Source organism: Globicephala melas, chromosome X, assembly GCF_963455315.2.
Source record: "Globicephala melas chromosome X, mGloMel1.2, whole genome shotgun sequence".
In the NCBI taxonomy this organism is placed as follows: Eukaryota; Metazoa; Chordata; class Mammalia; order Artiodactyla; family Delphinidae; genus Globicephala; species Globicephala melas.
The window spans coordinates 106,133,320-106,154,219 of record NC_083335.1 but is presented as its reverse complement, the minus strand read 5'-3'; the positions used below and the strand labels follow the sequence as shown (position 1 = coordinate 106,154,219).

Sequence of the window (20,900 nt, the reverse complement as noted above, 5' to 3'; positions counted from 1 at the left end):
TTCAAAAGCCCAACAATAGAAATAAATACAGTACAGTCCTACAATGGATTACTATAACAACTAAAAATGATGGCAGCAATCTACCTATTCTGAGAAATAATATTTACTAGGTATTGTTGTTATGTGGGAAAAAAAGCAGGCAACTGCAGTATACTCAGTATATTTTCAAAAATTAAATATACATATATATATATATATATGTTTAGATGAGAAAAAGTCTGGAGGAATATATACCAAAATGATGTCCCTGGGGTAGTGGGACTTCAGGAAACTTTGAGGTTTATCTTTTCCTTCTTACTTACCTCATTAACCTTATTTTTAAAAACAATGACCATGTATTGTTTATATATTTAAAACATAAATACATAATTTTTAAAGGAAATTAAGCCGCATTTTTGCATATCAGAGAAACGAAGCCAAATAGTGGGATTATAATTAGATCTCTTAAGCAGAATAAACTAATTCAGCTTACTAGACTGTTTATGAAGCAAAGTAATTTTCTTTCCACACAAGCCCCCCAGGCCAACTATCTATCCTCTCCTCAACTCTCATCCTCACACAGCTCCAGGCTTCCTCCACAATGACACATCATCTCATCCACGAATTCCCTCCCAACCCTTTCCACTGTGCCCTGTGGAACCTTGCTTCAGTGTAAACAAACTCCCCTACAGGCTCATGCAGGTCACAGAGAGTTTTCTCGGCTTTCTGATTTAAAAACAAAACAAGAAAAACAACCCTCTTCTATGTTCTTTTTAGAACAAAATGCTCTTCTATAGCTTACGACCTACCTTCTAATAAGCCTTCTCTTGGCTTTCTACTGTCCTTTTTCTAAAATGTGGCAGAGGGGATTCCTGAAAGGCATATACCGCACCGCTATATCTAATGTAATGCCTGGCACACAGAGGTGCTCTTCTTTTGGTTAACAAAGGGGAAGGCACTGGTAATAGAGTGGTGAGGCTGCCAGGATGGCCTCCCTGAAGGAGGAGGTAGAGCAGGTGCCAGCAGTGACTGTGGTACCAGCGGCTTCACTGTAGGGCTCGTGGTCCACCCAAACACTCAACCAGGGAAAGGAAAGAAGGTCTAAGCTGGAGAAGGACAGAGGTAAAGTTTGGAGATGACAGACCAAATGAAAAGAGAGGAGATTAAGCCAGAGACTGGGAAGCCGACAGTTAAAGATTTCAGGTATGGATCAGTTCCTGATTGTGGCAAGGCCCAGCAGCTTTGAGAATAAGGTGTGTTTTTTTTGTTTTTTTTTTTTTGCGGTACGCGGGCCTCTCACTGTTGTGGCCTCTCCCGTTGCGGAGCACAGGCTCCAGACTCGCAGGCTCAGCGGCCATGGCTCACGGGCCCAGCCGCTCCGCGGCATGTGGGATCCTCCCGGACCGGGGCACAAACCCGTGTCTCCTGCATCGGCAGGTGGACTCTCAACCACTGCGCCACCAGGGAAGCCTGAGAATAAGGTTTTAAAATGGAGCAAGGGGGGGAGGTTATAAGAGTTTAGGTGGTCAGGGAACTTTGCCTCTCAGTTTTTGGATGAGTGGTCTTATGTGAACATTGAAGAGGTGGAGAAAATGAGTCTTAGCCAGGTACCACAGTCATCAGTGAATATGGAGGGGAGAGAGAGAGATCAGGATATGTGTATATGATAAGTAACAAGGAGCAATAGAAGGTGGATTTTTATCTAAGAGAGCTATCCCTTAAACACTGGTGTTCCCCAGGATTCTATTGTTGCACCTTTTCTCCTCTCATCTAAACACTGTATTTCCTTCAACGATCACATCTAAACCCATGGTTTCTACTACTACCTACCTTTATCAGTACCTTCACCATCACTGTCCCAACCTCTATCCTTACACTAGTACTATACATAGCAAATCTCCTGTTAGATACCTCTGGGTGCCCCACAGGGATCTCAAAATTGTGTCTAAACAATCATAACTCTACTCTCTCCCCAATCAGTTTTCTTTTGTATTCCCCATCTTATCAAGAGGCATTCTAGGTGCCTCTTTCTCCCCCTTTGTCCTTAACTTACCTGTAAGTCTTACTGATTATCCCACATAACATGTTCACTTACCTAACACAGCAAAGTATGCACAAGATGAAATTAATATCATAATTTTTATCAGCACTCCATTAATCCAAAAGCTATATACTTTCATTTTGGAAAGGTAGAACACAAAAGCGCTGTCTATAATTTGGAAAACAGATATAAAATATTTTAGACACTGTAATCAATGCTTGGCAGAACTACTTTACTAACACATTCAAGACTAAAGTAAGCTATCAGATTTTATTTCCTGAATTATTTTTAAAGGTAAAATGAATGAACTTAGAATTTTCCAAGTGATATAAGGCACATGTACACAAATGCATACTGCGAACAAAAGGAACATATCGGAATAATCAAATATTCTGGCCAGTAGAAGGCTATCAATATCACACTAATTATCAATTTTCAAAATAATTAGAATAAAAAACAAATTAAACTAGGTGAATATTTTGATATTTCATTATCTTTCTCAGGATAATTAGGGACACCAACTATCACTCTGACTCATCAAGATTTATTGGTCACAGTTAATGTGGATTTAATAGTAGAAGGTTGGGCATGAGCATTCATATACTTGAGAGGAAACTGCTTTGTTTCATTAATCTGTTATTTTGACAGTGCCTAAAATACCATACATTTCACTTCTTTTCAAAGTAACCCTCTCTATTCAACAGTTATCACTATGTGATATGGTCTCAAACAGCTAATATTCACCTTTCGGACAAAGATTCCATCTAAAGGAAAGATTTTGTGTGTGTGTGTGTGTGGTATGCGGGTCTCGCACTGTTGTGGCCTCTCCCGTTGCGGAGCACAGGCTCCGGACGCGCAGGCTCAGCGGCCACGGCTCACGGGCCTAGCCGCTTCGCGGCATGTGGGATCTTCCCGGACCGGGGCACAAACCCATGTCCCCTGCATCGGCAGGCAGACTCTCAACCACTGCGCCACCAGAGAAGCCCTAAAGGAAAGATTTTAAAGGAGATACTATGCTTTCTCAAAAAAAGTAACCTAGGTTCCAGATACTTAATATGGTGGTAACATCATAGGGCAAAGAAGCCAGGGGGGTGGGTGGGGGGAATGAGGAGGATTGATAAGCTGTGAGGCAAAAGACCCTAAAGATGTAAGGAGAGCACCCACTCTCCTCTGGGCACCCAGCCCACCAAGTGGGATTCCTAGCAGACAGGCATCTACCCTGTGATCTTGTCCTGTTACATATGGTCAGACTGGGGTGGGAAATATGAATCAAGATGAACGCTCCTGTGTCAAGAATTTAGAAAGAAGAGGAGAGAAAGAGAAAAAGAGACGTGCACCGACTATGTATGACTGGAACTAGAACATGTCAAGGAGCAGCTGTGGGCACCAACTTCTGCCTGCCATGTGGGCTGAGTATCAGAGAAAGCCAGTCAACTGAGAAAGAAGAGGAAAGCCAAGACAAGAGGACAGGGAGTGCTCCCTAACTCCTTCATTTTTCCACTTCCTAGGCCCAGCTCTATTCCTACCCATGGGTGCTGAGAGAAATCCTTACATGCTCAGAATAGATCCCCCCCCTTACTACCTCAGGTGGGTTTTTCCTACATATAACCAAGGTCCCTAACTAATACAGTTTTAGAGCAGAAATAGCTATACTTTGAGTAAGTTACTCAAACTTTCCTGGCCTTATCTCTGCACCTATAAAATAAAAGCATTCAACACGATGATCTCTAAAAATTTTTAGTAATAAAACTCTTATTTATTCTACTTTTTATATGATTTTACAGATGTGTAAAGCACGTGTAAAGATATGCAAAGTAAATCAACTATAGCTATTTTTTAAGTCTTAGCAATGCATTTCTGAAGTTTATCTGATCTAAAGTTCTTCTAAAACTAATTTGTAATAGCTGGGAAATTTGCAGTAATTTTTTTCTACATGAAAAAGCTTGGTGCATCTATCAATAAGACAGCTTTAGAGAAGCAGCAGTATCTTACACTTTTATAGGAAGCATGTATGTAAGTAGAAAATGATACTCAGTGATTAACTGACCAACATGATATAGTCTGTAAATGGTAGTGAGTTCCGAGTACAGGACTCCAGACCTGGAGTCTCTTAATTCTGGAGAAACCCTTCTCCTTAGCAACAGCACTTCAAATCCCAGCTCATTTTCTCAGTCAAGTCTCTTAGGACACAGGCCAACTCTAACTTGAGAGATGACGATACTAATGTCCACAGGTGAAATTTTTCTTCAAAGTCATACAACTAGTTAGAAATAGAGTTAAGACTAGATTTGCAAGAAGCACAAAATAGTGTGGTTAGGAAGAGCAAAATCTTTGAAATCAGAGCACTTTTAGTACTTACCATCGGTGTGACCTGGAGAAATTTAACTTCCTGACCTCAGTTTCCATCCATATATTAGGAATAATCATCATCTATTATTACTGAGTTGGGGTGATGATCAAATAAACTGACGTAAGTTACATGTCTAGCCCAGAGGGAGGCACCCCAGCAGAGGTCAATCAATGCTGCCTTCCCTGTCCAGCTCTTACCTAATGCTCCTTATCACCCACAGAACCACAGGAACTTAACACCCTTCAAACTTCCCTCTACAGACGCCATACCTCCCTAAGGTTTATCACAATGCAAGTTTATAAGAGATCAGGAGATGTACTGGTAGTCAAAACACTGGACCTCATTTGCAATGGCATTGTTTTCCATTTTTTCTCTTCACACAAGTATAATTTTCTAGCTTTTCTGGGCTCCTTAGGCTTTTCTGCCCTAACAAGAGTAACTACTCTTTGTATCTGTGCTGTTCAATATGAAAGCCACTACCCATGGGGCTTTTGAACACCTGAAATATGGTTAGACCAAACTGAGATGTGCTTTAAGTGTAAAATGAACACCAGATTTTGAAGACTTAGAAAAAAAAAAAGTAAAATATCTCATTATACAAATGTTTAATACTGATTACATGTTGAAGTAATATTTTGGATATACTGAGTAAATAAAACATTAAAATTAATCTCACCTGTTTTTTACTTTTTAAAGCTGCTGCTATGAGAAAAATTTAAATTACATATTGTGGCTTGCATTATATTCTGTCAGACAGCACAGATCTATAACATAAATGTTTAAGGTGTCAAACAACCAAACTTACAAATGAACATGTGAAACAAAACCAACTTGTTCACAATCCATACCCTGGAAGCTATAAAGAAAAGGAAAAAAAGTGAGATTTAGATTAAAATAAAACAAAAATAACACGAAACACACATGTAAGCAAATAAAATAAATAACAAGAAAAAGGTAAGTGTAAGAAGAATACAAAAAGAAAAATATACAAAATCTTAAGTGTAAGATAGAGAATTATAGGAATTTAAGGAATAAATTAATAATTACAAGAACTAATCACTGTAAAAGTAAACAAAAATAACTATAAATCAGTGAGGGCTGGAGAAAAATAATCTGCTAAGGGGCTCTGAGAAAAGATATTTACTGACATACAAAATGTTCAATGTACAAAAATTATGTATCCTAACTTTTCAAAACACATCATCAGGTTAAGAGAAATCATGGTTTATAAACCTGTATACCCTTGGCCTTCTACACTTCTGTATTCTACACCTGGCCTTCAGAATTTCAAACGGTAGGGTTTTTCAAAAGATGAACCAACTTAAACTAAATGATAAGGCATACTGATACTACGAGGAAAGAAAATACTGGAGTTTGTCCTGTTCCATAAACTTGGCACTGACTATAGAAAAAAGAAAGCCTCACATTTTCTATGCATCAGCATGACTGGTATAGCATTTCTCAAAGTGTGGTCCAGGTATAACTGGGACCTTAGTCCCCTAAGAGAACTTCGCGAGAACAAAACAATTTTCATAATAATTATTTTATTTTATTTATTTATTTATTTTGCCGTACGCGGGCCTCTCACTGTTGTGGCCTCTCCCGTTGCAGAGCACAGGCTCGGGACGCGCAGGCTCAGCGGCCACGGCTCACGGGCCCAGCTGCTCCGTGGCATGTGGGATATTCCCGGACCGGGGCACGAACCCACGTCCCCTGCATCGGCAGGCGGACTCTCAACCACTGCGCCACCAGGGAAGCTCATAATAATAATTTTAAAAGCGATTTTTCTTTTTTACTTTCATTCTCTCAGTGTTTTCCAGATACTACATGTGATATGAATGCAGAAGCCAATAAGAAGCCTATTGTCTTTTATTAAGCCAGACATTAAAGAGATTTGCAAAAATGTAAAACGATGCCATTCTTCTCACCAAGTTTTTTGTTGTTTTAGAAAATATTTATTTTTCATTAAAAATGTTATTTAGATTAACAGGTAATGGGTTTTTTTAGAATGAATTACAAGTAAGTATTTTTTTAAACTTCCCAATTTTAATTATTAACATGTAATGTGTTTTTAGAATGAATTACAAGTATTTTTTTAAACTTCCCAATTTTAATTTCTAATATGGTCAGTATAAATAGACACAACCCACATAAATAAAAGCTCTTTGAGATCCCAGTAATTTTTAAGAGTATAATGATGTTCTGAGACCAAAAAGTTTAAGTACCACTGACTGCACAAGAGATAAATAACAACACACACATACACAAAGCAACCTCTTCCTACCTCTGCCCTGGAAGACCATTACTGCTATTTGTATCACAGAAATTTCTAACAGTTCAAACTCTCTAGTGACCAGTAAAGAAAGAAGTCTGGTGGGGGTAAAACTGGACAGGAAATTAAAAGCAAAGAAATTAAATGCTTCCTTTTCAGTTAGAAGGCTGTCATTCTGATTGGAAGGCAAAATTCTGGGCAATTAAGTAGAAGATATTTCAAAATTAACTAACCTCCATGTTTATGCCATAAGCAATAATTTAATGCTTTCACATTCCTCCTACAGCTGCTTGAAAATTCATACTAAACCCTAATTTATTCAGTACAAAGCTAGATTCTCAGGTTGATATACATATCTCCAATGAAAACTGTGAATTATTTCATACTACCTTCATCCTCAAACTGTTAGCCTACCAATGTTAATGCCTATGCAGAAAATGCCATACTTGCATACTAAAAAGAAAATGCAAAGCTTACTAAGGATAAAAATAGAATTAATTCCTGAATCGTAAAATTCTCACAATTTCTGTAACCTGTGAAGTAAAACTTTTATTCAACAATCTCAAAGCAACCAACTTCTCAATCTAAAAGGAAAGAAATTCCCAAAACAGACTAACTTTATTAGCAGTCATTTTACCCTGAGATATACTACTTAAATTGAGAAACAACTAAGTCTAATACTAGAGGAAAGGCTGCATAAGTTAACTAATTTGTTTAGTACTGGAAATTCTTTCTTGTCCATTAAAATGTTTTTATAACTCAGTACCAAACTGCAAATGACCATTAACTAAGCTTTTAGAAAGGCTCTGGGTCCTCCAGCCTCCCGGTTGGCACCTAATATCTAAATTACTTCACTTTTCAGGTATGTTTAGCATTTAGTCATCCTATAATAAAAGAAACCTTATAAGAAAAAGCCACTCCTGTTTCAATGCTATTTTTTCATCAGAAGATTTTAATTTAATGCTCCTCTGCTTATTCCTCACTACAAGTAAAAGTAGTCCAAGAGTGATGTCATGGAAAACAGCTTCCCTAGCCTTTAGAGATTGGATCCAGTGAGAATTCTAGGAAAAGCCTCTATTGGGGAATAAAACCCCAAATCTTCTACTAAGTTACTTCCTAACATGAAATCATCAATACTATAATGTTAACACCTTAGTTTTACATAAGAAATAAACAACTAAACTGAACCTTTTGGAAAGTCCTGATGTTATGATACAGATTTCCTGCAAATCTTAAAATGATGCAGAATCATTAACTAAATTCAATGATCTTATCAGAGACAAAGAATACATCTTCTATCTGTTTTTATCTTCTTCAATGATTCAGCCAGATGAGTTTTAAAGGTCTTATATTAAAAACAAAAAGTCTGAGGAAATATCTTGCCACTTGCCTCTTTGCTGTTTCTTGAAAAACAGCCACACACCCGCCTTAAGACCTCTGAACCTGCCATTCCCTCTGCCTGGACCACTAATCCCAATATACATGGCTCCCTTCAGGTCTTTACTCCAGTGTCTTATCTCAGTGAGGCCTTCCCCAAACCCCCTCTTTAAAATCGAAAACCACCCACCCGCCCCACCCAACAGAATATCCTCCTGTTCTTTTCCTGCTTTATTTTTCTCCATAGTATATTAAATGGAGATACAGGCTATTTTCTTCAGTTTACTTTTTTGTTGTTTTCTTTTGTTTTGTTTCGTTGACTGTTGTATCCCCAGAACCTTTCTAGGAACAGTGCTTGGCACATAATAAGTGCTTAATAAATATTTGTGGGATGAATAAATAAATTTAACCCTCGCAACCCTCCATGTTCTGTAACCATCCCTGATTTGGAGATGAAAAAAAAATCAAAGCTCACAGACGTTAAGTAACTTGCCCAAGGCTATGATTCTTCATAAGCTGGGGTCAGTCTGACTTCAGAGCCTTCGAGTTTAACCACTATCCTGCAATGCTTCACCAATAACTGCCTTTCATTTCTCTTCAATAAAAAAGCCCACAACAGCTACAGCATTCCAATTCAGAGGAAATATATGCTAATAAATTAATCCGACCCTTCAGAAGCTATAGATTCATTCTCTTCACAGTTAATGTTATTCACTCTGAAAACGTTTAAAATAGGAAAGGGCAAGTTTCAGAACAGGCCAGCTACATCATTTTTGGGGCTCAGGGAAAAATGAAAATGTGGGGCCCCTCGCTCAAAAGCAGGAAAAAAGTGTCGTTAAAGGTAGTAAAGTACAAAGCTTTCTCCTTTCTTCTGAGGTCTCTCTTGACATGTCATGGTGTTTTTTTATTTGCTCTTTAATGCATTCTAAGTAAAGAAAAATAAAAATTTACATTATTACCACGAATTTCACCATTCACCTTTATATTGTACAATGCCAGTTTTACGCGCAGATTATTAAACCACGTTTGGGGTCCTTCTGGACACCCATGAAGCCACGCCAGCCCTGGTTCCAAGGTTTTAGCCCCAGGTAACCCAAATCAAGGCAGAGAGAAGGCCAAACCTTGAAATTCCCAATGAAGCACTGATTTGACAAAATTTTATCTTCAGGACAAGCGATAAGTCCAATGTATAAAAGCTAGCACATTAAAATAGGCTCTTCCTTTTGCTAATTTAATCCTGCCCGCCTTATATTATTCTGCTTTAAAAAAAAAAAGCATATTCGGAAAGACAACTGGTATTGGATTATAAATTTAATAAAACATTTCACAAAAAAACTCAGAAAACCATTTGTTGGCTAAAAATAACAATATACTAAAAAAAAAGCTTCTCTTTCACTTTTTGTGGACCATTTTAAAAAGCCATACATTTTTGATGTGCCAAATAAAAATGATTTCATACTGATCTGTTACACATATGTATCATAAATTCTGACAAATACGTCCAATTTTCAAACCACAAATATTTATGGCTTATATATCCTAGTATCCCCCCCAAGTTAATCGGCAATAAAAAGTGCAAATTAACATCCTTTACCACTGAAAAACTGGTTCTAAGCACCTACTAAGTGTTGTGATGATTAAAAAAGGGAATTAAATTACATAAATATGAAATTAAGTGTCCCAAAATTGAAATTTTCTCTACATTTCTAGATTAAGTGCAGAAATCTGAATGCATTTACAAGCTCTCCAAAAACAATTTTCAAATTAGTAGAGATATTCAGGCATCTTGTTTCCTAGATATGAAAATCAGGCATTAAAATTAGGGTATATATCTTAAAAGCATTTCCTAAATTACAATTTAATCAGATTACCAAATGAAAATGTAAATTCAAAATATAGAAAAGACTAAACAAATGCAAGGTGCTTAATATTCCGAGTAAGAAAAAGGGCATAAGCGGCCTAGAAAAATGAAAAGCAAAGCACTACAGTAACGTTAAATTTGAATTAAAGAATACCGTTATTTAAATAAGCAGTTAGCATTTCGTAGGAAGAAGGCCAAGCAACGTGACTATTATATATCTAGTCGATTCACAGCACTGCTTCGCTATCCCGCACTTATTCCTTATACTTATAATATAGAAATAAAGAGGCAGCAACAGTTAGCCACTACAACATTCACCACTCTGGCAAAGGTTACTTTAAAAATTGCCTTGCATTTTTACAACACTTTACAGCTACAAATTATTTTCACATATATGACCTCATACAGTCCTCACTACCCTGTGATGTGGCTATAACTGACTAGATTTCATAGATAAGAAACCGAGGTTCGGTAAGCGATTTTCTCGGAGTCACCCAGTCGAACCCAGACCTTCTGATTCCGCGTTTTATGCCTCGCATTTCGCATAGTTCTATTTCAGGCACACACAGAATTTTTAAAGGGAAGAAACGGGTTAGGGAGAAAATAGTCATGGTACCTGCAGCTGTGTGCTGCAAAAAATGGCTGAATTATGCTTCTTCCTTTTTTTTTTTTTCTCCTTGAAAAAAATTAAATTTCAAACAATTTAAGTAAACTCAAAGACAAATTAGATCCCGGCGTCAACCAAATGTGTGATTCGGGTCGGTGCAGAAAGGGCTACCGAATCCGTGCCTAGCGCGGGGCCGCGGACGAAGCCCGGGCTCCCGCAGGCCGGAGGGCCAGGGGCGGCTACGCACCTCGGGGGTCCGTCCAGCCTCTAGTGGACGGCAGTCTGCATCAGGAAGAAGCGGGCCGGACGGTGGGCGGTCGGGCGCCGGGACGGCACTCAGCTGGCTCCTCGAACGTCTACAAGGGGCCGCTCCGGGGCCGGGCCGGGGCGCTCCGGCGGGGGGCGAGTCTGCGCGCCTGCGGCCCCCACGAAACCAGTCCTGGGAAAGAAGACAGCGCTGAGACGCGATTCGAGACAGTCGGGATCTGCGCGAGGCGGAGCGGCGTCGGGGCCGGGCCCGGCCTTGCCAACGCCAGGGGCCTCGCAGCGCCCAGCGGGGGTCGGCGGTAGGGCCGACTCGGGGCCTCGGGCGGAGGGGCTGGGGGGTCGCGGGCAGCAGCAGAGGTGCAGGCACTGGCGACGTCGACGACGGCGGCTCTGGGCTTCTGCTCCGAAGCGCGCCGAGCCTCAGGATCACCCACGCCGGGGGTGGAGGAAGGCGGGAAAGGGGCGGGCAAGGGGCGGAGCGTGCGGGGCCACGAGCCAGGGGCCGCTCCGGGCCGCGCGCCCCCTGCGGGCCACGGGAGCCGCCCGGGGCCCGCCCAGGGAGGCGGGGCCAGCCGGCATGGGGTTCCGTCCGCCGTCGTCGCAAAGCGGAAGCCTGCCACGCGGGTAGGGAGGTCGTGGGGTGGGAAGTCGAGAGTTGGAACGGAGGCCTGGGAGGCGCCCTCGGCCCCCACCGGCGCCTCGAGGGGGCCTGCGCGCGGGGAGCGGCCCGGAGGGTGTTTACCTTCCCCCTGGTCGAGCGCCAATGCCGCCATCTTTCAGCCAGCGCGCGTCACTTCCGGCGCCGCGGGAGCGGGAGCGGGTGTGGGAGCGGGGTGGGGGCAGGGCTGTCCCACGCCCACGGGGCCCCACGTTCTGCAGGCCACGCCAGCGGGCCTCACCGAGGGAAGAAGGCGGCCCGACGCTGCCGCCGCGGGCCCGACCCGACGTGGCTTCCCGCGCGGCTTCGCCGTCGGGGCTGGGAACTCTCGGCATTGCTGGTCCCCTCGCCTCGGTTCCACTTCGTTTGCACGAGCGGTGGGCTCGAGCCAGTGGGGTGCGCCCACCCTCGACAAGTTGAGGGTTAGGAAACCCGGGAAATGTCATTTTGCATCTTACACACGGTAGGGGTGGGGGAATGAGGGACGACGTGGAGGGAGCTTTGCGGTATGTACCTGTGTTACAAACGTGACTACGTCTACGCCACATAATATTGTTTTAAAGGCAACTTGCATGGGATTGTTGCATCATACCTCCACTTGGCTAGTTGCACAAGTTACGCGTTTCAGAAATACATTTCCCAGAGGTGAGAAAATTCATAGAAAACGGCATGCCTGCACCGCACAGAAATGCCGGATCTAAAAACGCTGTTCTGTTTCTATTTGCGTCAAAATAAGATAGCAAGAACGAACATTCAGAGGGCAGTGATTTTGGGGGTTGTTGTTCGCTTTTGACAAATCGGTTCTAGAGTTGTAGCTAATGCTTTTCACATACCGCCTTTTCTTGATTTAAGAATTTAAAACTACATTACAAGACTGTTTTGTAAATTTATTGTTGTGAAATCTCTCTGTGGGAAAAGTGTAGATGACAGAAAAACACAGTTGGAGGCCACTGGTTCTACAACTAACCTTAAATTAAGTCATCCATTGCCCATTTCTGATCCTAAACTGAGATTTCTCCTACCCCCACCCCCTGCCACCATTTTCTCTCTACACCAATATCCCGAAGATATTGGGAGATGTATGGCTAAAAACGATCATTAATCTCTTTCTAGCAAACTTGAATATGTCATGTTTCCCAAGGGGCCAAAATAGCACACTGTGTACCGTTTTGCTGAAGTAGACTACTCCGTGGGAAAAAATAGTGAATCACTTTAATCTTTTGAAAATAGGGAAATACGTGTCCCTTTTATGATTTAAACTATAAAACAAGCTTTAAAAAACTGTAAGCCATAAATAACTTTTTAAAAAATAAATTTATTTTTGGCTGCGTTGGGTCTTCATTGCTGTGCGCGGGCTTTCTCTAGTTGCGGCGAGTGGGGGCTACTCTTTGTTGCAGTGCGCGGGATTCTCATTGCTGTGGCTTCTCTTGTTGTGAAGCACAGGCTCCAGTAGTTGTGGCTCGCGGGCTCTAGAGCGCAGGCCCAGTAGTTGTGGCGCATTGGCTTAGTTGCTCCGCGGCATGTGGGATCTTCCTGGACCAGGGCTTGAACCCGTGTCCCCTGCTTAGGCAGGCGGATTCTTAACCACTGCGCCACCAGGGAAGCCCTCTGTAATGTTTTAAAGTTATTTTATAAAATATAAAATGCATATTTTATTATGCATTTTCTTTCCTCGAAAACTTTTGCCAAGCACTCTGTAGCTCTTCAGGGGTTTTTTCTAAGCCCCTCAGGGTACACCGGTATCCCCCAAATCAGTACAAACTTCTACGGGTCCACGCCAAGACTTGTACGCTGACACATTCCAACAGGATGGTGGCTGTTGTCCTAGGCCTTATTTCCGGGTCCCTATCCCAGATGGAACCTTCAAAATGCAATCAGGATCCCCTGTTTGATCCCAAACTTTTCCAGCCTTGAAAGTTTGTTGTTTTAACAGCCAAACAGAATATTATGTTGCATGACTAATAAAAAATCGGTGTCTTCATGAATGTTGGAGGAATCCTGGTTAATGTTTACACATCTTAGGCATCGTTGGTCACCTGTCACTTGGAATGGCTCTTCTTAGCTTCTCTCCTGTTATTACCTCTGGCCTTCTGGTCTTTCACCACCTCTCCATATTTCTCCAACTCTCTCTTTGCACTTTGTGACTCAAACTTAATTCTCCCCCCACTTCCCTAGCAAAGCAAAAACCTAAAGCCATCACAAGGAAACTGCAATCTCTTTAAACAGGTCATGGCTTCTAGAGATCCTTACACAGGGATGTTCTTTTTGGTCATCTCTAAGTCAGATCTGTACTATTTGGTGGGAACCCATTCTTAAAAATATCAATTGTTTCTCCCATCTTCTCACTTCCCCAGTCTCATGAGCCCCCAGACCAATCCCCTGGGCCCAGCTAGGAGAATACGAAATTCCTAAACATCCAAAAGGGATGTGGACACAAAAACAAACAAGCAAAGGCCCTTCACGGGGCACTCCCCCCATGAAACAGGTGTGTCTGAAATATTTTCATTTGTGTTATTTCACCAATGTGCGGAGCTACCTCAAGGAAAATGAACTGATAACATGCCTTTATGGTCAAGGGGACTCAACACTATAATTCTTCCAGGAACCAAATGCTTCTTCATATTTCACTTCCATCCTTAAAGCCCTAGCAAACAATTCTCTGCCTGCAGTTGTTAGAGTAACTGCTTTGCACCTGGGGCCAGCCAACAAGGATTCAAAAACACTCAGCTTTGGTTTCAGAGGCCCTAACACTCTGACACATTTAGACAACATGGGGTGGTGTGTGACCTACCACAAGTGGGGTGATGTAATCTGGGCTTGAGCGTGTCAAGCAAGGTTACTTGGAGGCAGTGATTGCTAAGTTCAGTCCAAAGGGAAGGAGGAAAGGGAAAAAGAGTAAAGGATACTCACAGGGCAGTGCCTTCCAATCCTGGAAGAGGCAGCGAGGCACCTTTATTTAGAGAACTGCTGAAAATTTATATAGGGTTACAATAGGACCCGAAGGGCAGAGAGAAAAGAAGCAAAAATCAGGAAGGCTGGCATGTATAGACCTTGGCAGACAGGGCTTCTCCCCTCTTGTGTTGCCTCTCACCCCATGCTCTTTCCACTGTATTATGTTATTTTACAGATTAACATATTCAGTGATCTTCACACTTGCATTTGTTTTACTCCTAGTTAATTCAATACATTGTTCACTTATAATCTACTATACTAATTTATTTATGCCATAAATATTTATGAGTACCTACTATGTACCAAGTCCTGTTCTAAGCACTGTGGATCTATCAGTGACCAAAACATAAAAATCCTTGCCTTCTTATAGACTGCGTACGTCCGGCAATAAACAAAGTAAATAAGCAAATTATATGGTCTCTCTTAGAATGTGACCATATGGGAAATAATAGAGCAGGATAAAGAGATTACGAGTGTCAAGGGGGAGAGGTGTTCCAGTTTTAACTGGGATGATAGGGTAGTCATTTTAGCCTTTTTTTTTTTTTTTTTTGGCCACACTGTGTGGCATGCAGGATCTTAGTTCCCTTACCAGGGATTGAATCCACGCCCCTGCAGTGGAAGGGCGGAGTCTTAACCATTGGACCACCAGGGAAGTCCCTTTTTTTTTTTCTTCTGTTATTTTACCTTGACTTGAAGGAGATGGGGGACCAGATTGTGTAAAGCCTTTTTGGCCATTATAAGGTCTTTGGCCTTTGAGAAATTAGGAACCTTTGGAAGGTTTTGAGAAGAGGAGTAATATGATTAACACTCAGGCTGCTGTGTAGAACAGAATTTAGGCATAATGTAATATACAACATGATGACTATAGATAACACTGGTGTATGGTATATTTGAAATTTACTCAAAGAGTGGATCCTAAAAGTTCGCACCACAAGGAAAAAAGCATTTTTTCTTTTTTTTTCCCCCCTTGTATCTGTATGAGATGATGGATGTTAACTAGACTAATTGTGGTGATCGTTTCATAATATATGTAAGTCAGGTCATTATGCTGTACACCTTAAACTTACACAGTGCTGTATGTCAGTTACATCTCAATAGAACTGAAAGGGGAAAAATACACTGGAAGATAATACACACAAAAAAATAAAATGAGCAGTTAAAAAAAAGAATTAGGCAGACAAGTGTGGAAGCAGGGAGATGGGTAAGGAGACAGACTTTTCCAACGATGGAGTGGAATGGGGGCCACAGTGGAGGCGGTGAGAACTGGCCAGAGTCTGCAAATATTCTTTAAGGTAGAACCAACAGAATTTCCTGGATGTAGGGATAAAGGAAAGAAAGGTAGCAAAGAAGGATGGAATTTTCATTTCCTGAGATCTGGAAGACTTCAAGGAGTGGGTTTGAAGGGAATGGGGGAAAAAGGAAAAGGTGCAAGGAGTAGAACCTGGGGCGTGCCAAGGGTAGGGAGCCATCCCAGAGAACATCAGAAACTGGTCTAGGAGACTAGAGTGTGGTACACTACAAGCTGGGGAGACACGTACTGTAAGTTGCTGAACATCCACCGTCAATAAAAGATACGGTGAATGTCGCCATTTTTTTTTTTTTTTTTTTTTTGCGGTACGCGGGTCTCTCACCGCTGTGGCCTCTCCCACTGCGGAGCACAGGCTCCGGACGCGCAGGCTCAGCGGCCATGGCTCACGGGCCCAGCCGTTCCACGGCATGTGGGATCTTCCCGGACCGGGGCACGAACCCGCGTCCCCTGCATCGGCAGGCAGACCCCCAACCACTGAGCCACCAGGGAAGCCCGAATGTCGCCATTTTTAAAAATTAATTTTTATTGGACTGTAGTCGATTTACAATGTTGTGTTAGGGAATTCCCTGGCGTGGAATGTGGTTAGCACTCTGTGCTTTCACTGCCAAGGGCCGAGGTTTGATCCCTGGTCGGGGAACTAAGACCCCGCAAGCCGCGAGGCACGGCCAAAAACCGAACAAACAAAAAATACAATGTTGTGTTAGTTTCTGCTGTACAGCAAATTGAATCAATTATACATATATACACTCTTTTTTAGATTCTTTTCCCATATAGGTCATTACAGAGTATTGAGTAGAGTTCCCTGTGCTATACAGTAGGTTTTTTGTTGGTTATTTTATATATAGCAGTGTGTATGTGTCAATCCCAGTCTCCCAATTTATCCTTCCCCACCCTTTCCCCTTGGTAACCATAAGTTTGTTTTCTACATCTGTGACTCTATTTCTGTTTTGTAAATAAGTTCATTTGTACCATTTTTTTTAGATTCCACAATATAAGCGATATCATGTGATATTTGTCTTTCTCTGTCTGACTTACTTCACTCAGTATGACAATCTCTAGCTCCATTTTAACTGAAAATATTTACCTTGAAATGCAGTCTAGACAATGCCCCCTTGAAAATGAAAACATTAAAAAATAAAATTTTAAAAGAAATTCACCACTTTTGTGCTCCTTACAAGCTAATGAAAAATAACCCTGTGTTTCAGAAGCCTCAACATGCAAGCCACACATTCATGAGGTGTTTGGGAGATTACCAAGGGGCTGAGGGTAAGTAGAGCAAGGGCTGGGCTCTGGGGCACTCCAACGTTAGGGAGTCATCTGGGAGAAGATAGAGAGCTGTCAAGGAGACAGAGAAGGAGTAGCCAGTGACATAAGAGTAAAACAGAGTGTGGTATGCTAAGCTGGCTAGAAAAGTACTGTAAGTTGTTAAACACCCACTATCAATCAAAGATGAAATTAATGCCATCATTTTAATGAAATGTATTTACTTTGAAACACAATGTAGACAATACCCCTTTGTAAATGAAAATGTTAAAAAGAACAAATCCTCCCCTAAAGTTAATCATTTTTATGTTCTTTATGAACCAATGAAAAGCAACACTATACTTTAGAAGCCTCAAGACACAAGCCGCATGTTCATCAATACTGCACTTCAGTAGATCTGCATGCAAACACACACACATCCTAAATGTGAACACCAGAGTTGAGGTGAGTGGGAGCAATGAAGAGCTGCTATATGGTGTTTGCTTGATGAAAGAAGTGAAGAAAAGCCTCCAGTAACTACTGTTGCCAGAGCACAGCTTTAGGGTTTGGGGACTGTGGTTAAGGATAGAGACGGGATTGAATCTAGGCTCTGAGGTTATTTATTGGTTCTAAAACTAAGGTCTTTAAAAAAAACAGCTATGCATAGCCGTCTTGGGACAAAATGTCTTTGTCAATACAGGGCACGGAGGGACTTCAGGTAAGTCAGTTCTGGCCTCTTCAGCTTGGGGCGGGGGTAGCTGAAGTGGAAGCAGGGGAGGTACATGTGAACAACTGGGGCCCAGGCCTGGCTGAAAGGATGGCTGAACTTTCTGCTGTCCTGGGAGCATGACTTGGGAGGGACACTGGAATACTAAACATAAGTGGGGCAGGATGGCCCTCTGGGAATGGAAGTCTCAAGGTTGTGAAGATGGTGATTTTCCTCAAATTTATCTACAGATTTAAAACAATCCCTATCAAAAGTGTTCTCCTTATACAAGCAAACACCATGTACCTGTGGCACTTTGGTCATCTTCACCAGAGAGCAGTGCAGGAGACTGTGCAGCACAGTGCTTCAACATGTGGGTCTGGGTCTGACTGCGTGGGTTCAAATCCTAGATCCTCCATTTTTTTGCTTTATGCCTTGGGGCAATTTATTTTTAAAAAATTTTTATTTTATATTGGAGTATAGTTGATAAACAACGTTGTGTTAGTTTCAGGTGTACAGTAAAGTGATTCAGTTATACATAGACGTGTATCTATTTCAAATTCTTTCCCCATTTAAGTTATTACAGAATATTGAGCAGAGTTCCCTGTGCTATATAGTAGGTCCTTGTTGGTTATCTATTTTAAATATAGCGGTGTGTGTACATGTCAATTAATTTCACCTTTCCAAGGATATGGACCATCTCCAAGGGTAATTGTTTTTCTTTTTTTTTATACTAAGTATTTTATTGTATGCTGCCACCAGTGTATATAAAATAATTACCCTTGTGAAACAGAAATTCATGAATATTCGGAGAGGTAGACTGACAAAAGTAGAAGTTTGTATAGTATGGCACGTGTTACAGAGACAGGCTTTTATACAGGCTTCAAATTTGGCTTTCCTTTGAATATTCACCGGTTTATGAAAAGTGGTTTAAAAACCTTGCAAAGATTCATTTTACTACAAAAAGTAACAGACTTTCTGAGGTCTGAAGGGATTTGTACTTGAAGATACTCCAGTCAGCAGGGGGTCATGTTGAGCATTCTGCAGACAGAATTGTTTAAAATCTGCAGCTGCCTGGGAAACCTTTACGCGGTTGAGCCCGGCCTCCAGCCGGAGCTGTTGAACCACTTTCTTCATAGCGGCGACGCTGGAGGAACCAGACATGGCGCACGCGAGAGCTGGGCAGATCGGCAATCCGTCGGTGGATCGGTGGTGGGTCCTCCAAGGGTAATTGTAAGGAACAAATGCAATAAGGACTGTAAACCACTCAGCACCATGCCTGGTAAACAGTAAATATTTATTTATATTATTATTCCTAAGAAATATATGCTAAGAATTTGGGGGTATTTAGGAAGAGGAGAGCATCCAAAGGAGTAAAAAGATATAATCCCCCCCAAAATAAAATCCCTATCAAAAACCCAGCAGGCTTTATTGCAGAAATTGACAAGCTGATCCTGAAATTTATATGGAAATACAAAGGCTCTAGAAGAGCCAGACCAGTTTTGAAAAAGAACATAGTTAAAGAACTTACACATTCCAAATTCAAAATGTACTATAAAGCTACAGAAATCAAGACATTGTGGTACTGGCATAAGGATAGACATGTAGATCGATGGAACAGAATAGAGAGTCCAGAAATAAATATTTATACAGTCAATTTCTTTTTAACAAAATATTTATTTGGCTGTGCCAGGTCTTAGTTGCGGCATGCAGGATCTTCGTTATGGCATGCGGGATCTTTTTTTTTTTTTTTTTTTTTTTTTAGTTGCAGCGTGCGAATTTTTAGTTGCAGCATGTGGGATCTAGTTCCCCAACCAGGGCTCAAACCCGGGCCCCCTGCATTGGGAGCACAGAGGCTTAGCCACTGGACCACCCGGGAAGTCCTTGGTCAATTTATTTTTGACAAAGGTGCCAAGGCAATTCCATAGGAAAAGGATTGTCTTTTCAATATATAGTGCTGGTACAATTGGATAACTACATGCAAAAATATGGAGTTAAACCCTTAGCTCACACTATACACAAAATAGATCACAGACCCAAAAGGTAAGAGCTGAAACCATAAACCTTTAAGAAGAAAACATACGAGTAGGGGACTTCCCTGGTGGCACAATGGTTAAGAATCCACCCGCCAATGCAGGGGACACAGGTTCGAGCCCTGGTCCAGGAAGATCACATATGCTGTGGAGCAACTAAGACTGTGTACGCCACAACTACTGAGCCTGCGCTCTAGAGCCCATGAGCCACAACTACTGAAGCCCACACGCCTAGAGCCCGTGCTCTGCAACAAGACAAGCCACCGCAATGAGAAGCCACGCACCGCAAAGAAGAGTAGCCCCTGCTCACCACAGCTAGAGAAAGCCCGCGCACAGCAACGAAGACCCAATGCAGCCACAAATAAAAATAAATAAATAAATAAATTTTTAAAAAAAAGAAAAAAAAGAAAACATAGTAAATCTTTGTGTCCTTGGGTTAGGCAAAGTGTTCTTAAATTTGACACCAAAAGCAAGATTCATAAAAGGAGAAATAAATTGGACTTCATCAAAGGTAGAAGCTTTTGTTCTTCACAGACACCATTAAAAAAATGAAAAGACAAGCTACAGACTGGGAGAAAACATTTGCAAATCATGCATCTGATGAAGACTTGTATCCAGAATATATAAAGAACTCTTGCAACTCAATAATAAGATAAACAACCCAATTTTAAACTGGGTTTAAATACATATTTTACCAAAGAAGAGATATAAATGGCTATTAAGTACATGAAAAGATGTTCAACATAGTCATTAGAGAAATGCAAATTAAAACCACATCTACTAGAATGTCTACAATAAAAAGAAGAGACAATATCAAGCATTGGTAAGGGTGTGGAGAAACTGGAGCTCTCATATGTTGCTGCTGGGAATGTAAAATGGTGCAGCCACTTTGGAAAAATATGGCTGTTCCTCAAGATGTTAAACATAGACTTACCATAGGACTCAGCAAATGCACAACTAGATATTTACCAACATAAAGGAAAATATGTTCTCATAAAAACTTGTACACAAATGTTCATAGCAATATTATTCACAACACCCAAAAAGTGGAAACAATCCCAATATCCATCAACTGGTGAATGGATCAACAAAAGCGGTATGTCCATAAAACGGAATTATATTCAGCAATAGAAAGGCATGAACTACTACTGATAGATGCTACAACATGGATGAACCTCAAAATCATTATGCTAAGTGAGAGAAGCCAGAAGCAAAAGACCACATATTGTATAATTCCATTTATATA

At 41.3% G+C, this 20,900-nt stretch overlaps 1 protein-coding gene and 1 pseudogene across 1 annotated transcript in view; both read right to left on the bottom strand.

Annotated features, from left to right (window-relative positions):
* Positions 1-11,540, bottom strand: part of KLHL15 (kelch like family member 15) — a 35,782-nt gene extending 24,242 nt beyond the window's left edge. The window contains exons 1-2 of the mRNA XM_060293084.1: positions 11,497-11,540; positions 10,735-10,926 (exon numbers count right to left, since the gene is read on the bottom strand). The gene's annotated coding sequence lies outside the window, so the exon portion shown is untranslated. The remainder of the gene's footprint in view (positions 1-10,734; positions 10,927-11,496) is intronic.
* A 6,980-nt stretch (positions 11,541-18,520) lies between these two features.
* On the bottom strand, positions 18,521-18,835 carry LOC115849814 (guanine nucleotide-binding protein G(I)/G(S)/G(O) subunit gamma-5 pseudogene; annotated as a pseudogene).
* Between the last annotated feature and the right edge of the window lie 2,065 nt (positions 18,836-20,900).